Source organism: Puma concolor, chromosome B2, assembly GCF_028749965.1.
Source record: "Puma concolor isolate L17-30 chromosome B2, mPumCon1.1.hap2, whole genome shotgun sequence".
NCBI classification, from domain to species: domain Eukaryota; kingdom Metazoa; phylum Chordata; class Mammalia; order Carnivora; family Felidae; genus Puma; species Puma concolor.
The window spans coordinates 7,809,616-7,834,142 of NC_141671.1; the positions used below are offsets into that span (position 1 = coordinate 7,809,616).

Here is a 24,527-nt window from a genome sequence, read left to right on the forward strand (position 1 = left end):
CACAAGAACCTTTTACAAACATGTCTTTGGTTTCTTAGGACCCTAATCATTTCGAGCTTCAGTGTCAAAGAGCCAAAGGCTTCTCAAACGAAGAAGGTAAATCAAACATTCTCTTAGATTCTTTTCAGCTTCCGGTAAGGAACACAAAGCTGGAAGTCATTTCTACAACTGCAGAGACAGAAAGTTCTGGAGCTTGTCAATCATTGGAGGGGGAAGGATATGGACATGACAATCAAGTCCTAGCCTCCTGCTAAAGATGTCCCAGTCATCATATTACAAACAAAACCACTATAAATGGCCAACGTTCATGTAATGTTTATTATGTACCTGGTAATATTTTAAACTCTTCAATGTCCTCACAAACTTGTATGCAACAGTTAGGATGATCACCGACCCCATTTTATGTGAGGAGAAACCAAGGCACAGATGGAGGAAGTCACCCCAAATTACATCCTTAGCATGTAGTGGGGCGAGGACTTGGATCTAAGCAGGATTCTGGTGTCTCACACTCCATCTGCACGCTGTCTATCCTGTTTCTCAAATACATGCTCCAATACCACATCTCCTATTAAAAAGAAAAGTAAACTATTGTTTAAAGACAGTAAACATTGTCTATGACCTAAGTGTTTTTTGATTATTTCAAAAATCTCCAAGAGTACCAGATACAAACAAACCCAAATAGTGCCCCCCACCACACACACACACTTTCTGAAGATAGTTTAAATTAAAAGAAAGATTCCACTTGGATGTAGAAACTTTTGACCATTTAGGGTGACAAAAGACAATGAAATGAGCTATACTGAAAGACCAGAGCGGTTGTAAGCATCCGCTCCCAGAAAAAAGCGATTCTCCTAAAAGACACTCTTATCTACTTTCTAGAGTTCGGAGTAAATACAATGTGGCTTTTAAGAGAACTTCAGGATTTATATTGCACTTTATACTCTCCTAAATCTTCCCATCATCCCCAATTCTAGTGTGAGTTTCAAAGAATTATACAAACATCTAGTACATAATCATGCTCATACAGATGAAACATGAATTTTTAATGAAAGTGGTCATATCTTTGGGAAGGATAGATTTTAACTGAAACCCTTCACAACTAACAATCCAATGAATTGTATTTTTGATTCTCATAACGTTTCTCTGGATCAAACATCCTCAAGTGGCTAGTTTTATGTAAGCTATTTATTTGCTGCCTTATTTCAAAACTTAAAGGAGAAAATGCCTCTAAACATTAGTTATGGAAAGGCAGAGAAAAAAGCAACCAAGGATTTTACTGATGAAACGCAACTTGCCATGTGATTCTGTTTCAAGTATGGGCAGGGGAGGAAATGATTTTTAAATCCCATCTGGGACAATCCTGTGACAATCCAGAAGTGACAACATAGAACACAAGTATTAGATCGCACGATTCTACCAGGACAAATCCGAACGGAGTTTTAGAGGTGGACGGCTAGACATAGCATTAAAAGCTTTATCAACAGACACCAGAAAGACTGGAAACCACCATAGCCCCACCATGTCCTTATCCATTACATGAGGTCTTAGTGAGTCCTTCCTTCAACACCATGGTGGGTGTGGGGGATGTTACAGGAAATGTGGGTGGCCAGGTTTCTCTCGTCCACACCATGCACCTTCTCATAGCACCTAATACCGAATGTGATGCCAGTATGATTGAATAACTATGATCAACAAAAGTCTTTTAAACTCAACATCGGTGAGAACGGCTCAAGCCAGAACACAGCACTGAAAAACAAACCCTAAATTTAAAATATACCTTGAAATTAGTTCCTGTAAAGGACTTTGGGATTCCATGAAATTTTGGGACTTCTCTGCACCTTAAAATTCTTAGCTGCTTATATCTAGGCCTACAAAAATTAAAAATGCAGGCTCTATGCTAACTAACTTGGATGTAAATTAAAAAATAAAAATTTTAAGAAATTTAAAAATATATAAATTTTTAAAAAAGCCTGCAGGCTGGCTTAAGAAGTCACCCTTAGAGATGCCTAGGTGGCTCAGTTGGTTTAGTGTCCAACTTCAGCTCGTAATCTCACGGTTCATGGGTTCAAGCCCTACATCAGGCTCTGTGCTGATGGCTCAGAAGCTGGAGCCTACTTCAGATTCTATGTCTCCTTCTCTGTCTCTGCCCTCCCCTCACACTCACTTACACACTTTCAGTCTCTCTTGCGCACATGCACGCTCTCTCTCTGGAAATTGAATAAACATTTAAAAAAAAAAAAAAAGTCACACTTAGTTTTGCCCACTTCAGAATGGTTTTCAATGCCTCATCCCAACACAGAACAACCTGAGACCACCTTTTCCAAACAGCACAAACCAGCAAACTAGTACACAGGGTAGCTGTTCACGAGTTCTCTAGGAAACAAAGATTCTGTGCTCAAAGTGTGAGACATTAGCATGCTATGGCCCTTCCTTCTGGGAATGCACCACATACATGAGTATATTCAAGACTTGGAGAAGTCCACAGAAACTTTGTGAAGTGTCACCAACACTTAACTGATCATGGAACGCATCTTCACTGAATACTTCACGGGGGATCAAGAATTCACCTTTAGAAATGTTGCACGAGATTCCTGAGCTTAGCTTTCAAACTTAAGAATCCCTTCCAAAATTACCCTTAATCCTAACAACATACATTCACAACTCTGATGAGCAATGCAGATCTGAGATCTCAGTTTGCCTTAAAAGGCCTCTCCCTCCAGTCAAATTAATCTCTCCCCACCACGTCCTCAACAGACATTAGTTCCACTGTCTTCTTCGGACTATTATTCCCCAAGGTCGACTTTCTGCCTTCCATCATTTTATTCAATGTAATTCCACAAAATCCTACCTCCTAGGTCTCTTCCACATAATATTATATGTTCACTCCCCTGAATAGGTTACTCCAAATGAAATAGCACTTGTTTGGGACTACCTGCTACCTGTATTACAAGTACCTATTTGCTACTCAGATGTCTGGTCACCAGCTACCCAAGGACTGGCTGAGAATACAGGCTGTTAATTTTTCCTATGGTTCCTAACACACAGTATTTTGCTCCAACAGAGTGAGCACCCTATACATAAATGTTGATGGATTAGAAAAGGCATGGCGGTAGCCACTCACATAGTATTGCCATGCTACACGTGGTTTCAAGCGTTCATTAACCGACTGACAGTAGGTAGCGTGACTTGAAACACGGAATCGTGCACATTTTTTTTTTCCGGAAAAATCTTTCAGACTGGTTTAGAAGTTATTAAAAGCATACAATCAACTTAGGTCTACATGTCAACATCTCCAAGGAATTCCTTAAGAATGACTTAATAGGGGCGCCTGGGTGGCGCAGTCGGTTAAGCGTCAGACTTCAGCCAGGTCACGATCTCGCGGTCCGTGAGTTCGAGCCCCGCGTCAGGCTCTGGGCTGATGGCTCAGAGCCTGGAGCCTGTTTCCGATTCTGTGTCTCCCTCTCTCTCTGCCCCTCCCCCGTTATGCTCTGTCTCTCTCTGTCCCAAAAATAAATAAACGTTGAAAAAAAAAAATTTAAAAAAAAAAAAAAAGAATGACTTAATATACATGGAACACACTCAGACGTTTAGCAAAGTGAGTTTTACTACTCAGAACTACCAGCTTTTTGACTACTCAAAAATGGGATTTCCATACCCTCTGGGATCTTAAGTCCATTCTTTACTCTGTACATCAAAATTCCTAACTTCAGGCAGATTTATGCTATATATACACAGGTCTTATCTCTTCCCTTCTCCACAACATCCACGTGGCTCTCTCCCTTGGAGGGAACCTCAGGTAACACTAGCCTAACACATAGCAATGATACGCCATACCCATCTCCCTGGAAGAAAAAAGTTCATTTGTAGCAGTACCCAATCTTAGCAAATCAAACCAAGGAGAACTGAAGTCTGAAGGTGTAGAAGATCCACAAAGAATTCTAGATTTCAAAGCAACTGGATAATACACCTGTACAGAGTAAAGTATGTACTTATCAGTATGACACCTGAAAAACCACTCAGGAAAATGGCCAGTCTAGTAGTCAAATGTTACATTTTCTTAGCCAGGTAAAAAAAAAAAAAATCAATATACCATTAAATATAGAATGGCTGAAACACTGTAAAAGCAGTTCATTATGTAATTCCAAAATTAGAATCCCAGTTCTGTGGCTTACATAAAGGAGCATCCAAACTTCCTTGGGGAGCTGTAAGGAGACTGATTAAAAGCCCCGGAGCAAGCAGTCTAGGTGGAAATCCTGACTCCATTTTTTACTACGCATCTGACTGGAGACAAGTCTCTTCTGAGCTTCACAGAGTTTCCTCAACTGACAAATGGGTATAAAATAATGATCTACTCCATTATATTGCCGTGAAGTTTCAATGTGATGACACCCAGGACACCCTTACAACATTGCTGAGTACACAGAATGCAATGTAGGTTAACACTATTCCATCCCTATAATCTAAGTAAAAGATTTAACCTGAAGGCTGGTATTACAATTACTAGACTAGCACACAGATAAACCTCCATCGTGCTGCCTTTAATGCTAGTCCATGGCATGGATTACTTATTGCAAAAGCAACAGAAAAGGCTTGCTGTGGGTGTTATGATAAATATTTGCAATCCGTAAGTCCCACCTACCACCTGCAGGGGAGGTAAAATTAGAACTTTAGGCGAGCATCATCACTGGGAAATCCACTAGGCCATCTAAATTACAATTCTGCTATAGCCCATCTGTAGAATTTGTATATGTGTACTGCACTGTCATTCATTTACAACACATTTACTATATTTTTACCTTCACACGGTTTTAGTATGTGTAGAAAACTGTGAATGTCAAAGATCTCAACATTTTTCTCCTTCCTCTTTGATCAAAGGAAAAAGTCACCTAGAAATGTTTTAATTGTTCTTTCATTTAACACGTTAATGAATGCCTTATGAAAAAAAGGGGGAGCACATATTTTCATCTTCTTAACGGCTGAGAAACTACTAATACATTCACAACTTCTTTCATTATGAAGAAGATATCTAATTCAAACCTACCCGGTCACATTTCCAATTATTCATCATTCTATCCTCCCTCATCTCTCTTTCTTGGATTTTTAAGATTTTAAAGTAATCTCTATACCCATCGTGGGAGTTGAACTTACAACCCAAAGATCGAGAGTCACGTGTTCCACCAACTGAGCCAGCCAGGTATCCCTACGCCTCTATGCCTTAATCCCGTCCTATAACCCACTATAACTATACTTCAAGATCATATTCTTTTTTATCTTTCAACCTCATACTTCCTTCATGTCTTAACTTTGTCGCAATTTCACATATAAATTTTCAGTATCACGCCTTGTTTTCTGGAAGTCTCATTTCTCCCCTTTTCCTTCATACCGTGCTCTTGGCCTTTGAGAAGAATTGCTTCCTCGTGTTTGATGCTGTATAAATGGAAATTACAACATAAGCCACAAACAAAATCCAGCTTCAAATCCACGTGCTCTCAAGCCAATGCTCTCTAGGAGGACGTGGTCTTCCCTCCGTGGAAGATGGTAAGACTTGATTTCCACTCACTGAAATCTCCCCACCACAGGGTTAAGAAACAAAATGGATTAAATGGTAAACATGGAAAATGAAAATAGTTTTGGATGATGGAATATATTAAAATTTTTCTCATTATACATGTAACATAAAAAGCATAATTTCTCATGATATTCATAATGACATACGCAGTGAAATATTAGTATTGATTCACATATATAGACCCTAATGAAATCCAGTGGTAATTCTATTTTTTTAAGAAAATGAAATTCTTAATTTTTATTTTGGTCTCATGAGCCCATTTTTAGTATAATAAAAAGTGTTTTGCAGGACATCTTTGTGCCTCATATATAAAATGTGCTAAAAGACCCAAAAATCATAAAATCCCGTACTTTGCGCTGTCATGGTTATTTCCATATAGTAATATTTCTGAGAGATAAACAGCAATATGTTAACTTTCCAGGCAATGTCTGTGTTTAGAAGACTTAGGTATTTTTAGGTAGACTTGGGGTTACAGTTCTCTCAAAAGTGAGCATAAGGTCGGTCATTCAACTGAAGTTCCTCCCTGAAAATGTGGCTCAACCATAGGAGCGCCTGGAGACACGACTCCCTTTCCGGAATTTATTATAAAGCTGGTTCATCTCTGAAGCCACCTAAAAGTGGGATTGGTTAATAAAGAACTAAAAAGGACCCAGAAATCGTGTTAGTTCAGTAACAGTATAAACAGAGGAATTCAGCATTGGGAATGAGGCTCCACCATGTACGTGGAGAGCAGGGGTCAGCTCTCGGTGGCCGTCTCCCGCTCCTCTGCCTTCCCAACTGCTGCCGGCTCCATTTGCTCACTGTGCAAGAGAACACCCCACTTATGGCCTCAGGACCTGCCAGTAGCTAAATGGAAGGGGTCTGACACCACTTCACCTTCCTTTACAGAGGTCACTGCCCTCAATTTTCATAATGAATCGCTTTAGAAATGCATTTGTTTCTCAAACACCCAGAAGAGGTCAGATTTTTCTGAGATGGCTCTTCCCTTACTGATAACTCACCCAGAGTGCCAGCTGTAGGGTCAGACTGTGAGTTCCCCGTGTTCCTCCAGGTCACCTACAAAATGACCTACCAGATCGTCGTCTTCCCCCAAGTATCCAAGCTAACGTAACCCCGTCCTTCCCACATGCCCCAGGATCCCTCGTGACAGCACCCGCCCAGTCCAGCCTTCTCTGCTCTATTCCAGACCAGCATTCCTTCAAACTGAGGAAGCCACAAAAGTTCACTCCTACTCTCAGTTTTGACACAAACTATTTTATTCCGTTTTCAAAATCTGTATCCAAACACCACTAGGCAGAAGCCCCGTAAGCTTGCATCCGACTCTAAAGCCAAAATAAATTTAGAAGACGAGCTCAAGAAACGCTAGGAAACACAATGGAACGACATGACGCGAATTAGATAGAAGAGGGTGTGCTGCGATTAATTTGTCCCTTGCAGCCTGCCTATGGCCCCGAAGCTACAGGCAGGATTCTCTCACGTGGAGAGGGCTGACGTCACCCCGGGCAACAGAGAGGCTCCATTCTCCCCCCACTTCTCCTATTAACCTGTACCAGAAAAAGGATGCCGTCCAGCCTAAACTTGGTAGAAACCCCTCATTTATGAATCAACAGTGAGCCAGAAGCAAAGCCGGCTACTTGTACGGGGCAGACGCAAGTGTAAACACAGGTGCTGAAACTTCATGGGATGATTTTGTCACAACATGACCACTCAAGTGATTCAGCGTGTATTTATACTAGTTCTATTATTGTCACCAAAATGAAAACACAAAGTTATGGCGCTCTGGAAGAGAAGGAAGTCCCCAAGAGTATGTGCTCTGGACAGAAGATGATACGGCCCAATTGATGGACACTTCTCCGGATTTACTCCTCCACCTTGACCCTCTCAGTCCTGTCACCACATGGGAAACTAATAGGATGAGTCAATCCCTCACGTGGAGCAAAGTCTTACTTTCCAAGAATATTCATCGTATAAAAATAAATTCTTGGAAGAGACCACAATGTCTTTAATCCAAAGAGTACATTTTTAACTCTAGAATCCCAGCATGATGGGGAGAAAGGGAAAGAGAGAGGAAGGGAGACGGAAGAGAGGGAGAGATTTATTTAGGGGTAGAATTTTCCCAAAGAAATTACTGAATCCCCATCGTTCCCTAAAACTAGAGTCCTGAAGCACCTGGGTGGCTCAGTCAGTTAAGTGTCCGAATTTGGCTTAGGTCACGATCTCACGGTTTGAGAGTTCAAGACCCACATCAGGCTCTGCAATGACCAGTGCAGAGCCTGTTTGGGAATCTCCCTCTCTCCCTCTCTGCCCTCCCCCATTTGCTCTGTCAAATTAAAGTTAATAAAACTTAAAAAAAAAAAAAAAAAACAACTTAAAAAACCCACAACCTAGAGTCCCAAAAATGCCATTAGCATGCACTGGCACAGAAGGGCAGCATTTAGGCTCAGTAGGACATTACCTACGCATTCATTTATAATGGACATAGGAGATGGATACAAAAATCCTTACGATATGTACAAGAAGAAAGAATCGTTTGAAACATGGATGCTCTACGATGCCAGCACTGCCATAATAAAAATATCACAGACTGGGTGTCACGACAGAAATGAGTTTCTTCACAGTTCTGGAGGGTGGAGGTCCAAGAACAAGGCGTGAGGAGGGCTGGTGTCTTCTGCAGCTTCTCTCCTTGACATGCGCACTGCTCCCCTCTTGCCTCTTTCCCATGGGGGTCCCTGTCCTTTCCATTCCCTGATATCCCCTCTGTGTGTCCAAATTCCCACTTCTTAGAAGGAGACCAGTCAGGTAGGATTAGGGCCAAGCTAAAAACCTGATTGTAAGTTAAGGTCTCTTTGAAGACCTCCTCTCCAATCAAGCTGACACTAAAAGGAACTGGGGGTGGAGGCTTCAACACCTGAATTCTGGCACAACACAGTCCAGGTCTTAACAAACACTGTATGCCACATCAGTTAAGGAAACTGAACCCTGGCAGTCCCTCTGGGGACCCTCCCAGATCACAACCCTTATCCTGCAGGGGCAGCCACTCCTAGGATTTTTGTTTTCCATTTCTTAATAGTTTTGCCAATTATGTTTGAGGTTTTAAAATCTGTACTGTTTTCTCTAACAGAAGCATTTAAAGCAATAAATTAGCCTCTAAGTTGTGCTATAACTGCGTCTTCTGGTCTTTGATATTTTCGTATGCGCTGTTAACATCTCAAAATACATTCTTTGACCTGTAGGTTCTTTAGACATGAGTTGTTCACTATCAACGTCTTGGAATTTTCTAGTTGGCTTTCTGTTACAACCAATTTAATTTTGCTGTTGTCAAAGAACATATGTTCATAATGTATGATTTCAATTCCTTTTACATTGGAGATTTCTTTGAGGGTTCAGCATTAGAAAATTTGTAATATTTTTTACGTTTATTTATTTCGAGAGAGACAGAGACAGCATGTGTGGGGGAGGGGCAGAGAGAGGTGGAGACAGAATCGCAAGCAGGCTCTGCACTGTCAGCACAGAGCCCAACGCAGGGCTTGAACTCAGGAAACTGGGAGATCATGACCTGAGCTGAACCAAGAGTTGGACGCTTAGCCAACTGAGCCACCCAGGTGCCCCTCAACATTAGAATACTTAGAATAATATGTATATTTAGAATACCTTTAAAATGTTAATAGCATAACTTAACATAGCTGCATCCACTGTGTCTACAAGAATTAAAAATATCCATCACTTACGGGATTGCTTAACAGAAGCAAAAAACAAATCTTAATTGGGTGAAAGTTTGGTTGCTACCTGTGGAAAATGGACAAAGTATTTTAGTTACACAAATATTCTTTTTTTTTACCCAAAGCATTGGCTAACAAATGGAAAGTAGTATAATCCTGTCTTAAAGTTATACCACATTTTAAACAAATCATACAATTTCTAAACCAAATCTAATCACTCTACTTCTGAGAGACTAACACTAGATTATGTCAATAGATCAAGTAACTACCTTAAAACTTACACTGGAGCAAACTGAACAAGACTAGGATTTGAGTTTTTAAGAAACATCAGGAAAATGTCCAAGATCAACGTTTATATATCAAAGTTACATAAAATAAAACTAAGTGAAAAACAATGCTTACGGTCTTTCGTTAATGAAGACTCAGGTAAAGTACAGTCCCTCCCCCACCCACCCCCCCTCCAGGCTATTTACACACCAAGATTTAGAAGTAAACCTTATGTAGTTGAGTTCCTAGTCAAGGATTTGACCCGCATGATCTAAGTTCTACAAATCAAAACAGCAAGGCAACATTCTGGAAGGAAAGGGCCACAAATGCAGTTCAGTTTTCCAGCCGGGAGTTAAACATGAACTAAAGGAAGCATCGGTGTTTCCTGAATGCTTTTTATCACGCAGCTAAGTAGAGAGGATTTTTAACGTCCAGTTTTTAAACTTCTTTAAAAATGAATTTCCGTAAATACTATGGAAACACCACGATTAGGGCCCAAAGCAGGGCATGCTAACTATACTCACATGTTTGCAATCACTTTTTAAAATAAAATTCCACAGATGCACCGTCTGGGGCTGCTACATTCCAGCACACTCTTAGTAATACTGTGCACAGGGCTGGTGGCTCGACTGTGCTTATCCCGGTTCAAACATTCCTCTGGTGAGCCTGTGTTAATGAAACTTCTCCTTTCCAAAGATTCTTCTGGACCCTTCTTATAGAAATCCTGCATCTGAGCCAGCCAGCGGCCACATGCAGATCTGCAACTGTACATTTTTTAGGCATTACACTAGATTTTCTTACACAGTTCCCTATTAAAATGGTTTAAATTCCAAACCCAGCCTTGGGAAACAGAGCAGACACTATCTTGAGCTCCTTCTACAGCATCTGGCAACGGGGCAAGCGCAATGAAATGAACCAACAGAAATAGTTTTCAACTCTTCAGTCGCAGAAGCAAATTAATCCTGACTATGGGAACAAGGGAAGAAAGTCTTTTGTAATCGATCGTCAAATGTTCTTATGACAATTTTGACTTAACAGAATTAGGTTTGGGCCGCAGCCTACGGATATTTCCCTACAACATTCTGGACTAATCCACCTTTACAGCTAACTCCTGTCAAAATGACAAAGGAGAATGGATTTCTTTTGGTGAGGTATCCTTATCAATGGAAACTTATATGCATTGATTGATGGGGTGTTAGAGGAAAGGACCATTAATTGATTTGTAATAAATAAAGCACAATCTCCACTTATGACCAGCAATTGATAAAGGCAGCTTTTTCTTCACTGCTAGATTTCTTTACGCTGAAATGTACAAAGCAGTCCAACTCAACTGTCATTCAACTTACTAATGTAACACAACTTTATTCACACAGTTCCCACGGACATGGCCCAAATGAAAGGTCACTCAGCATGGCCATCATAGGAAGTACAAAACTTAAAAGTCAAATGGAAAATGTCATTTAACCTTACAGTGTGGTGAAATGGAAAAAAACCTGTGGCTCTACAATCAGATGGTCTCAATTCAAATTCCAGCTTGGCATTTATTAAGTATTTGACTAGAGTTGCCTGAGTCTCAGTTTTCTCATTTCCCCAATTTGCAAACCCGTACACCTTGCTAGGTAATTGTAATAAATGACTAACGTGTGTAAAACGTCAGAAACGTAGCATAAATTGCTACGTGGCCACTTTTATTAGTAGTATTGTTTAGAGCAAAACCTGGAAAGCAAATCGTTTTCTCACTTGTGCGTGTCAACATTAAGAGTCAAGGAAAAATTCCACTCAATGGCCTTCTCGCAAAAAAAAATTAATCCAATTTTTTTCTCAAAAATAGTGTTATTATAATGTTCTTAACATAGCGGCTTTCATGTTGATTTTGCTTTTAGGAAGTATAAGCAATGCTAAAATTTTAAAATGCATTTCTAATATGCAGGAATACATTTCTAAGGTCTTCTAATTACATGGATTTTAAGTATTCGAAATTCACAATCATAACGCACCTCATGCTCCTGAGTATGTAGACAACACTGGCCAAAGTGACATGAGGGTCAGAAAGGGAACGGGTATGCGACCTGCTCTCAAGTTCATTACTACTCTTGAATTTCCCTTCTTCTAAATACTGAGGGAAGAACGGCATTGATGCCAGAAGACTCAAGATGATGAAAATCAAAGTTCCCACTGCCAAAAAGACAGGAAAGATAAAGAAAGAGATAGAGAGAAGTAACACATACCACCGGCACGCTCGCTTACTGTTGACCCTGGACAAGATTCTTGGCAAATTGTTAAAAGAGGGGTTCGTGATTCCTCAGAAAAGCGAGCAACTATCCCATCACATGGGCGGGTTCAGTAGAGACAAGACAAACCTCATTTCCTTCTGTGACATGCCAGTGGCTGACACATCAGGGAAATACACCGGACAAGATATACTTGGACTTGAGTAAGAGACTGGACAAGGGCTCTCATGACCGCTTAATGGACAATATGCAAAAACAGGGGCCGAATACTAGGGCCCTTTGTTAAACTAATCGACAGTTGATCTGAAATGGCATCAACATTGAATCAATGCTGTGACCTTCTACAGAAGGAAGGTCCCCAGGATAGGGTTTTATGTCCTCGGTCCTTTTGCAGCAACATTTTTTTATTTTTTTATGTTTAACTGAAGTATAGTTCACAAAGAATATTTACAGTAGTTTCAGGTGTACAACATAGTGATTCAACAGCTTTGTACCCTGCAATGCTCAACACTATTATTGTCTTACGATATTCGGACTCCATCCCCTACACTGTACTTTTCATCCCTAGGACTTCTTTTAGAATTGGAATTTTGTACCTGTTAATCTCCCTCACCCATTTCCCTCATCCTCCTATTTCTCTCTCCTTCACAACCACCAGTGTTCTCTGTGTTTAGGCATCTGTTTCTCTTTGGTGTTGTTTTGTTAGCATCAACAAAGAAGTGAAACCCTATAGTATTTCTCTTTTTCGGACTTAATTCACTTAGCATAATACCATCGACGTCCATCCACATCACCAATGGCAAGATTCCAATCTTTTTAGGGGCTGAGTAATATTCCACTGTGTGTATATACATACCATGTTTCCTTCTCATGTACCAATGACCACTTAGGTCGTGTCCCTGCCTTAGCTATTGTAATACCACAATTAACATAGGGATTCACCATTTTTAACCAATGACCTGGATGAAGCCAAAGAAGGAATACTTATCATAATTTAAGATGGCTAAATAAAAACTTCTTTATATCGTGCATTATTTCCCCCCCAAATACCTCTAAAGTTGCTATTACTCTTTACTTACACAATTATTCATTGACTTAAAACATTTTATTTTCCATCTTACAATTGGGGAAACTGCGACATTGTGGCAAATTACTCATTTCAAATAACAAAGCTCAAAAACAGTGGAGTCCAGATTTCACCTGTCTTTCACTTCACATTTTGACCAACACCGGAGACAGCCAACGACTACAGGTATAGAATCCAAAGAGATCTTGACAAGCCCAAGCCAAAGGAAGCAGCAGAGAAACGACATGAAATCGAGTCCCAGTGTACCCACATGGTTACCACTTTGTCACGTGGATATCCTGAAACATTCAACCTGATGATTTTTTTTGAGATGGTAAATTAGCTAATCCAGCCAAGCTGTGTTATTATCTAGAGTAAAAATGATCCTAGTCACCCCTTCTCTCTGCCGGTCACAACCCACCTGGGCAACAGCATATGACATGTTGGGTAGATAATAAAACGGATGGAGGGTACCTGGAAAATAGTTATCGTGATGATAGAGAATAGGAAATCAGGCCATCTGGAGAACAAGTGAAGCAATTATAGGTGTTAAAGTTGAGAGAGACCAACTATTGATAGGAAGAAAAGACCAACAGCAGTCTTCAAGATACTTGTCGTATGTTAGACTGTGGGTACCACAGGAGGGGATAAAGCAAACAATTCAATCACATATCAGACTTTGATCAGAGTGAAATGATACACACCACAGTGGGTGATCTAAAATAAGCAATTAAAGGAATTCAATCTTACATAATTGGAGGAGCTGTGTCTGTTCTCGAATCTGGAATTGTCTGGAACTGCTGTATTTCAAGTAGGCAGGCAATCGAGGAGAGCTGGCTACGAAGTAGGGGCCAACAAGGAAAAGCTGGAACCCACGTCTCTCACCAAGTCCCACACAGATTCTGACGCGGTCCTACAGGAAAAGGTGGCAACGTCACCTCAGGGCTGCACACGTTGTCCTAGGACCTGGAGAAGCCAACGGGGGCGAGGACACAGGAGACAGAGGAGGGGAGACCCAAGTGTAGCTCCACACCAGCCCTGGAGGCTGGGGACAGGCGCCAACACGTGTGCAATGCAGGGTCTGGCTTCCTACACTGAACTCCAGAGCGGGAAAACTGGCTGTTGCTTTACTTCACCTCCAAAACCTTGCACACGCTTCTCTCGTGCTCAACCCTAACCAAGAACCACAGACGGTAACGGTGCAGGAGAGGGACTCTAGGAATTACAGTTCCCATTGAGCTGACTGGGTGCAGTACAAAGTCACCAAAAATAGAAACTTAGGTTTCTGACCAATACAGGCAAGTAAGGTAAGGGACCCAAAGACTCCAGACAGCTCCATCATCAGCTGTACTCATCTTGGTTCACATAACATTTCGAAGAACCGTTACCAGTAGAAAAAGGGACTCATCCGTCAGATGTGATCTTTGAGATCCCTTCCCACCCCTGCAGTACCTTCATTCTACTAAAAGGCATACGTGGTCAAACAAGCCCATTTTGAGAGCGGCACTCACAGTGTGGGCGTGTATGTAGAATCTACAGCATTTTACAAAAGAAATCAAGATACATTCAGAACTCCAAGTTTTAGAGTTCAATAATGATTTATAAACGTAAAAAACTGTTCACAGTAGCCATGAAGAAATCTAATTTGGGGGGGAACCTGGGTTGCTTAAGTGCCAACTCTTCATTTCAGCTCAAGTTGTGATCTCATGGTTCAGGAGATAGAGCCCTGCTTCAGGCTCTGCGCTGACAGCATGGAGTCTGCTCGGGATTCTCTCTTTCCCTCTCAAAATAAAATAAACATTTAAAAATACATAATTTTTTTCATTCAAGGGCTATGTATTCTAGACTCCCCAAGAGCATAAGTGGTAGCACCTGTGAGAACTATATTAATGCTTAGAATATGGAAAACCCAACGACATCTCTGATACAAGAAGGTAGAAATGGTGACCCCTTCCCAAGCTTTCAACTCAATGGGGCTGTGGCTAAAACCCTCTCCTTTCTCTTTACTCCCCCCAAAGAAACCCCACCAGGCAGATCTTTTCTCTTGATCCTGCCCTACACCTAAGAGTAGGTACAACAAAAGAGGAAGCATCATGGAGGCAACCTGCATAAAGAATGTGTAAATCCTGGGGCGCCTGGATGGCTCAATGAGTAGAGCGTCCTACTCTTAATTTCCACTCAGGTCATGACCAAGGGTTGTGGGATTGAGCCCCACACCATGCTATGTGATGAGCATGGAGCCTCCTTCAGATTCTCTCTTCCTCCCTCTGCCTCTCCCCCCTGCTCATTCTTTCAAAAAAACACAAAGCAAAAAACAAAAAAACCTATGCTTATATCATAATGCTTTCCACCACAAACTATCCCCTTCTCTGCTAAGAATCAAATTCTCTTACAAAAAGAAAAAGTAACAGAGCGTGTACATCCTGCTAAGGAGCCTGCTCCTCATTCTCATTCTGATCAAGCGCCAATGAAGCTCGGACTTCCAAGATCAAAGGCAAGAGACACTCGATCCAAGTCAACCAAATGGAGGGTTATGGCAGCCTCCCATCCTAACAAAAACCATGACAGATTCTCCAAATAAGGGAAGATCCATATTTGAACATATGTTCAACTGCCTATGCCAATGGCTTCTGAACTTGTAAAACTGCACGTGCCCTTTGGCATCTCAATAGCGTATTCTCGGTTCAACTTTCATATCACGGTTTTCTTGTATCCAGCTAAGTCACAGCCACTGAAGTTTTTGCCTCGCAAGATCTTCAACTTCAGAACTTTTACCAACTACTTTACATGTCAGATGGCAACTGTCTTTTTTGATCTTCCAATGCGTCCCATGTTCTATTTCTGATTCGTCCCAATAGTTTTCCTTGTCCCGGTTTCGGGTGATCAACCGCTAAAGGCGAAACTCACTAGGTAACCAGCTCTGGGGGGTGGCGGCTCACGAACACTACCAAAGTCTAGTAGTTGAGGGTCTGTGGTATTTTCCCACAAGATTTAGTCTAACAGCTTACACTGGAACAGTTCAAATACCTCCTGCTGGTGGCACTGCACCAGCTCATGCCATATGAACGGGAGCCACCCGCCAATGTGTTCCACACCAGCAAGAATCTGTAGATTAATGAAATTCTCTACAGGGCTTGCAGACATGCCCACAGCTTTATTTCTTTTAACATGATATTAATGCATTTCAGGCTCCGAGTTTATGGCCTGTGATTTTTTTGATGGGTGAGCTACGCCCACCAAGACAACCTAACATCCAGACAGCAACCCCAAGGGCAATGTGAGGGAGGATTTTCTGATTATGTCATCCAACAGGAAACCTCATGGAGACTCTAGGATTAATGCATTTTCCACTGGAGCTGAAAGCAGGCAGGATGTAGTCACTAGAAGGGAGAAAGGGAGGGGAAAATGTTGGTTGGGGTGGAGGTGGAGTCGCTAATGTGACATTTAAAGCAGAAACTCCTATTTACTCACGATTTAAGCCTCCAAACAAGTAACGATTTTACGACTTTAGTTGAATGGGTAAGAAGCAAGTTAAATAAGCACTGGATGTGAACGTACCCCCACCAAGAGTTTCTCTAAACCATGGCACCGTTCTGGCTCCAGATGGCGTGGAAACTAATTTATAAATGACAAAAGTTCAATGGGTGTATGGCAGCTGTTCAGTTCCAGCACTCTGGCCACCCACTGCAATAGAACTGAGAGCTTCCAATCAACTCTGGTCTCTCCGAGGGCCTTCAAACAGCATCGGAACATGTGTACAATATGTTCTCAGAAAGGAGCTGGCCAAATATGAAAGATTCGAAAGTCAAATTAAATAGAAATGGAAAATACAAATACATACCATTTTTTTCTGGAATCCAGAATACCAAGCAGGGAATAGGAACAAAGGACTTTTGAGTTTTCAAAACCAAACTTGGCACGATCCTTTTTTCATCCCCTCCTACCTAGGTACTCCCAAGCTTCCTCCACACAGAATGAGGCGTGTGTAGAGTTTTGATACAACGGTCAATATCGTGCTTGCCTCTCTCCATTCATTCCTATCACCCCTTACATTGAAAAAGCCTTCCAGCCCAACCATGGGCTAAGTGTTACTTTGCATCCTAACGTTATCTGCTTTCTATCTGTGTTCCAAGTCTCCTAGCAATGCCAACAAACAAATCTTGAAGGCCCACCATATTGTGAAGTATTTTCTGCCCTTTTCTTGAGGAAGGACTGCTGTTGCTCAGTGGGTATTCAAGTCTAGGTAAACCACTTACAAAAAAGATAGGTGAATGGACAGGATTGTATTAACTACATGCTTTGAGGACACCAAACTGATTTATAAAAACCAACGGCAACCTAAAACAGTTTGCCGCTTTCTAAAGAGTGGATTTCAAGCATGGCAACCCCGATGGGTAAGGTAATAATTTAAGCGGGGAAAGTTTTTAGAATAGTAAACGTTGTGAAGCCATCTGCTGGACTCCACCTTTGCCACAGGCTCTTGTCGGGTTCTAAAAGCTTGGCTTTTAGAGCATTAACCCGACCAGTTTTGAACTGGATAGATGTAAAGGATGATTCTAAAGGTCAATGTAGAATGTTAACGGTAGGCATCCTTCATAAGCTCCCCAACTCAGGAAATTAAGATTATATTACTGGAGGCACCAACCCAGCCAGCCACTGTTTCAGTTCTCTCTCTCTCTCTCAGCAATTGATCTCTTACAGAAGGGGGCTTCCTAGGGCCTCCAAGGTAAGTAACAATTCCTGTACCCTTACAAGATCATAGGGTCTGGGGGGGGGGGGGGGGGACCAGAACAACATCCTAACAGAGCAGCAAGTATCATATTAAGCTTACAGCAAACAATTTTAAGTGAAGACGCTTAAAGTCACAAAAGATTTTAACGAACCACCAGTGCGGGTTGAAAACAAAATTGTTCTCCGCGTTCATAATCAATTTCCTTTAAGCCCTTGGAGGTAAGCTCCTCTAGGAGTTTTTTTTTATGGTCGCTGAGCTAATTTGCAGTTTGTAAATTATCGTTTATACATTCCTCTACCCAACAAGAAAGAAGAATTAGCCAAAATTCATCAAATATCATTTGCCTGGAGGGAGCAAGTTCAAGAGAAACATTAAACCAATCATCTTCTGTTTCTTTTTTTAAACATGTATCTTGTACACTTCCTGTTACCAGGGATGAAAAATCACTAAGACAGAGTTCTCTTGAAGTAGTAGAAGCATTTGGTGAGCTGAGCAGTGCAGAAATCTGGCAAGTGTTAAAATTATTCTGAAGATCCTACCAGGATTAAATTTCATAGCAAAGAAATTTTATTCACTGTGCAAAATACCTCCAGTTAAACAAATTATTCAAACTCAGGACTGAATACATTCACTAAAGCCGTCCAAGAACAAGGATCCGTTGTCTCTTTTCTTTGCCTCAAGGAACTTGGACAGACGGCCACCAGACAGTCTGCTGAACTCCCGGCGGCCCTCAAGGGTGAATTTCTGTAGGACAATCTGTAGACGACAAAATGAACGTGAAGCAGTTCTGTAATGTAAGACTCCCCGTGTTCGGATTTTATATCAAATTAGCTGGAGTCTATGGCCTCTCCTTACCAGTTCATGCGGCAAAGACACAACCGATCAAAACCAGCAGTGCAAACGCACTTAATAAAATTATGGTTCCTCAGAACAACGGGTTCTGAAACAAGTTACAGAAGTTACAGTGGCCAATGCTATCACATACACGAAAGCAAATAACTTAATACAGAGCTGTCTGTGTGGAATTAGAAATATCTCCTAAAACTTCTAAAGCATGCTCCTCCTACCACAACCTCTTCTGGCTAGAAGACGTGGCTACCTTTTATGGCAATAACCCAATTCATAATGTTTTAATCCAAATAAACAGATTATTAAAAGCAGATCATCACTACCCAACTTCAAGACTTAGCATCGAGCCACAGTAAGCAAGACAGTGTGCTATTGGCAAAAGAAGAGACACACAGATCAGTGGACCAGAACAAGAGAGCCCAGAAATAGACCCACATAAATACCATCAACTGAGTCAACTGGTCTTTGATGGAGGAGGGAAGGCAACACAATGCAGCAACCGTATCCTTTTCAACAAATGGTGCTGGGACAACTTGATAGCCACAGGCCAAATAAAATAAATCGAGACAGACCTTACATCCTTCACAAAAATTCACTCAAAATGGGTCACAGATCTAAATTTACAAAGCACAACTGTGTAACTCCTAGTAGATAGCATAGGGAAAAAACCTAGATTATCTCGGGCATGACCGTGACTTTTCCAACAATACCAAAGGTGCAATCCATGAAAGAAAGAATGGACCAACGGGACTCAACTAAACTGTAAAACTTCTTCGTGAAATAAAAGGTCGAGAATGAGAGGCCAAGCGACAGACCGGAAGAAAATATCTGCAAAAACACATCTTACAGAGGACTATTATCCAAAATATACCAAGAACCCCTGAAACTCAATAAGATGACAACTCGATTAAGAAGGAGCCAAAGATTATAAAAGACCGCTTACCAAAGAAGATACACAAATGGAAAATAAGCGTTTGGAAAGATCAACTACATAGGACATGAGGAAATGCAAATTAAAACGAGGAGATGCTACACACATATTCAAGTGGCTGAAATCTGGAACACAAAATGCAGGCAAGGATGTACAGCAACAAGAACCCTCCAGTCACTGCTGATGGGAAAGCGACCTAGTGCAGCCACTTTCAAAGTGGCATTTACTCGAAGGAGTTGACCCCTTCTATCCACATAAAAGCCTGCATAACTGCCAAAACGTGGCAGTGACCAACATGTCCTTCAGTAGGTGAACACTATGGTACATTCGGCCAATGGACTATTTTTCGGTGCTTTAAGATAAACAGAAAAAAAAGGAGTGATCGAGCCTTGAAAATACACAGAAGAATTTTAAAGGCTTGTTACTAGGTGAAAGAAGCCAAACCAAAAAGATAGGATATTCTGAAAAATAGACAAAACGACAGAGACAGAAGATGAGTTTTTGTACAACTGGGGAGGGATGAGTAAGTGGAAAGCAGAGGTGTTCCAGAGCACTGAAAATACTACACATAGCATAATGGCGGATACTTATCACTATAGCTTTGTCCAAACACGTAAGAGGTACAACACCGAAGAGAGAGGTGTGTGATATAATCTATGCATATGGGTCATAATGAGGTGTCGATGTAGGTTCATCAGTTGTAACAAATGTACCATTCTGGTGGGGATGTTGTCAATGGGGGAGCTTATGCACGCGTAGGGAGGGGGATTTACAGGAGATCTCTGTACCTTCCCCTCGATTTACCTGTGAATCTTAAACTGCTCTTAAAAATAGTCTTGATTTTTGATATCGTAAAACCAGTCTTTAAAAGATCATTAAAATGATCCAACATTATCAATGCCAATGAAACTTTCTATGATTCCATAAATGCTCTGCATCTGCACTTCCCAGCCCGGTACTCCCTAAGCATTATCTTCCTTCTCAGCATTTGAGATGTGCCGATTACAACGGAGAAGCTGGATTTTTAGTTTCACATAATGCTACCGAATTTTATTCTATTGGACAGTGACCACCATATTGGACAGCATGGCTCTAGAAGTCCCAATCGGTAGGAAAAAATTCATCATTTGAGCCCTGATTCAATAGTCTAGAAGAATTTTGCAATTGTAACTACAATTTCAACAAACCAAATATCCAATGGGCTCCCAACATGTGAAGCAGGTATCTTAGAAACCAAAGTAGAAACTAACAGGGGCCATCAATCTGGGAAAACAAAACAAAACCATCTTTTAAAATATTGTGTCAGGGCTCTGGGGTGGCTCAGTCAGTTAAGTATCCAACTCTTGATTTCAGCTCAGGTCATGATCTCATGGTTCAAGGGACTGAGCTCTGCACTGACAGTTCAGAGCCTGCTTTGGATTCTCTCTCTCCTTCTCTCACTGCCTCTCCCCCACTAGTGCACATACACACTCTCTCTCCCCCTCAAAATAAATTTTAAAAAGTAACTTGTGTTACTTTTTTAAAAATTATAGTATTTTTTCATACACTGTTAGTAGTTACAAAAAAGACAATACAACTGGAACCAGGATACAGCATGCGTATTTTAGGAAAGAAAACTACAGCTAAAAAATATATTCATTCCATTCTATTGATATCATTTGTCCCTAGTTTTAAGAATGGGAAGATAGAAGCGGCCTTTGTCTAATACTTCACAATTTGCATTCTTGTACCTTGATAGACATAACAGCGTGTGGATTTTGTCAGGTGTAAACAGTGTTTTCACACTTCCTAGAGAAGTGCGCCTTCGTTATTATTCAACATTTAATTAAGTCATAACACCATAAAAGATCTGGTAGTGAGTTTCGGCATACGTGCTGTATACACAGCTAGCTAACGACAGACACAGAGTGCTGGATCCTGAGCCTGTAAATAATACATCAGGCAGAATATCTGGTATTGACAGAAATGAGCACAGGAAAATCAATCAGAGACCAGCGGTCAAATACGGACACAACTGGACGGCGGCTCCTCCACTCTGTGTGACTGTGGGGCAGCCAAATCTCCTGAACTTCAGTTTTCTGACCTGAAAAGCAGGGATAGCGCTAACTTAAGCGAGTCCTGGATAGAATGCCCCGCACATAGAGAGCCAACAATAAATATATACTCCATTAGTCATGGTATGATAATAAGATTGTCTTTGGCTCTTTCAAGTTACAGGAGTTCTGGGGCAGTTACCACCTCAGTTTTAACTCGCTCTTGACCAGGTCTGGACACATAAAATTCCATCATCTAGGTTTGGGGGTTGGTTGGTTGGTTTTAACTTGTTGATCTTGTAGAACTAGTGGTCCTTTCGACGCATCCCATTCATTCCCCTAACGTTCAAGACGCTTCAACAGAGAGTGAAGGAAATGACCTCTTCATCTAACAGTCTTTCCAATCCTTATAAACATGCTGTTTCTATTGCCTCAGATATTGCCAAACATCAGGTTAACTTCTGGAGGAGAGAGTAATGAGGCAAGAAATAGACCCCCCCCCCCCACAAAAAAAAGTCATAGATTCTGAATGATTTTAAGCTGAAGAAACCTTAAAGACCATTGAGTCTAATCCTCTAAGTTTGTTTTTTGGAACCTAGACCCTGAGAGAGTAAACGGTCCCAAATTTCTGAGAAATTCTATTCCTGTGCTATTCTTGCCATAGAACTTTGCATCAAAAATTGGCATCATGTGGCACCTGGGTGGTTCAGTCAGTTAAGCATCCAAACTGCTGGTTTTGGCTCCGGTCGTGATCTCATGGTTCATGGGATTGAGCCCTAAGCCCTGCATCAGGCTCTGCACTGACAGCACAGAACCTGCTTGGGATTCTTTCCCTCTCTCTCCCTCCCTCTCACTTTGCTCCTCCCTAGCTCGGGTGCCCTTGCACTCTCCCCCTCCCCCCAAAATAAGTAAACTTAAAAAGTTGAGGGGCACCTGGGTGGTTCAGTCTGTTAAGCATCCAACTTCGGCTCAGGTCATGATTTCACAATTCATGGGTTCGAGCCCCACATCTGGCTCTGTGCTGACAGCTCAGAGCCTGGAGCCTGTTTCCAATTCTGTGCTTTTCTCTCTGTCCCTCCTCCACTCACACTCTCTCTCAAAATACATAAACATTGAAAAAAAAAAAAGTTGATGTAAATATTTACTTAGAGCTCAGTGGTTCTGTGATCTTGGTGTCCATTTATTAGAAGTTTTTAAGTATTGATGATCATTAACTCAGAGTAAATGATAATGTGTAAATTTTAAAATGTAAATTAAAAAATAATTAAACTGATCATGGTTTAACTCAGTTGAGATGACATTTTTTCTAAGGACATAAGTAAATGGCCTTTGTCAACCATTTGGATGAACACATGGAAGACAGTGTACCTTTGTAAACCCCCTCTCCCTCAAAAAAAAAAAAAAAAATACAGAAGTATCTATAACCTGCTGGATGTTAGAGACAAATCTAATCCCAATAGATTTAGAAGTTACACTTACATCCCTCTCTTCTTGTATTAAATATAAATCTAAAGCCACTCAACAAGCTGGCTCCCAAGAAAACCTAGAAGAAAAAAGTCAAAAACCAAGTTTAAGGAAATCTTGAAAAACACCAGCTAAAATACATGTCAGATACTATCAACAGCATTATATTTTCTGTTTGTCAATGTTTCCCATTACCTGATTCAGCTGAGCTGACTGCCCAGATGGAAAAGAAAGACAACAGTGTTACAGGCAGAATTTCACGGGCGTTGTTCTCATGGACAGAATGAGGTTTACCCATGTTCACTGCCCCACCATTCCATGGTCTTCAGATCATACTGAAAACCTCACGATCTTTTTCTGTGGTTTATTCCTCAAATTCAAATACTTACCACCTTTGGTCCGCCAAAGAACATAAGTAGAAAGAACATAAGCTTTAAAACCAGACAGACCGGGGCACCTGGGTGGCTCAGTCGGTTGAGCATCCGACCTCGGCTCAGGTCATGATCTCACAGTTTGTGAGTTCCAGCCCTGCATCAGGCCCTGTACTGACAGCTTGGAGGCTGGAGCCTGCTTCAGATTCTGTGTCTCCCACTCTGTCTCTTCCCCACTTGTGCTGTCTCAAAAATAAACATTAAATAGTAAAAAAAACAAAAAACAAAAAAAACAACAGATCTTTGAAACGAGACTCTCCCAAACTCTTCAGCTGAATAAATTTCAGTTTCCTCTTGTAACATACATGTTTTATGTCATGGGGTAATTGGCAAATTAATAAGAGCACATGTAAAATGTGCAACACATGATAGGAAAGCCAGTACCCACCAAAAGGGCAAATATCATTACCATATTTAGCAGTAACAGAACAGTTACCTTCTTTAGAATACTTTAAAAAGCAAAGAGTATTTCTTCTTCCAAGGGGCTTTCAAGCCAAGCAGGGAGGCCCAATACACTCAGAGCGAGGGGAGTGGCATTGTGTACAACAGAAGCCACCCACCAAATGAAGAGTGTAGCCAAAAAAAGAGAAGTTCAAGGGGAGGCAGGGTTAAGTGTTGATGGAACAGTTGGGAGACATTTCCTAGAGCAACCAGGACCGGAATTATCAACTGAAGTGCAGCTCTAAACTGAATAGGTACCAAGGAGCAAGGGGTCGTTCAGGCAGGGACACAGCCGTGGCAAAGCTAAAATACTGCCGTGCAAACATACCTGGTGGCCCGGGTGGCACTTGACCGAGTATTCACTTAGGGATCACGGTTGGAAACGAAGCAGAGTCCAGACCGGGTAAGCCTGGAGGAGCAGGCTAGGAAGCTCACAACTTTTCTCAGCAGCGGAGCAATACAGACACAGGGAGAGATTGAGGAGATTCAGAGGCAGGGAGGTACGAAGGTAGCAGGGAGAGGGGAAGGGATGGGGCCTCGTGTTCACCTACGCAGTGGGCCGGGTCAGTGTGCTGTTTTCTTCTGGGGTTTAATACGCTAGAATTCAGATGGCAAAGCCTCACCGAATGGGGAAACCAAGGACAGTGACAGCGCAGGCCTTTCCAGGGTGACAAAGAACCAATGAAGGCATCCAGGGACGGGCACGCACCAGGACGCGGCCAAGCCGCTAGCAAGGTTGAATCTGTGGTTCCTGAAAGCAGAGTTCAGTGGCCCGCAGCTGGATCATAAATAAG

General features: G+C 41.5%; 1 protein-coding gene across 7 annotated transcripts in view; it reads right to left on the bottom strand.

Annotated features, from left to right (window-relative positions):
* The window catches only part of LOC147580701 (uncharacterized), a 550,245-nt gene that overhangs the window by 41,099 nt on the left and 484,619 nt on the right, over positions 1-24,527 (bottom strand). The window contains exon 5 of one of the 7 annotated variants that reach the window (XR_015251020.1): positions 13,603-13,765. The exons of the other annotated variants lie outside the window; for them this stretch is intronic. The gene's annotated coding sequence lies outside the window, so the exon portion shown is untranslated. The remainder of the gene's footprint in view (positions 1-13,602; positions 13,766-24,527) is intronic. 7 annotated transcript variants of the gene reach the window in all.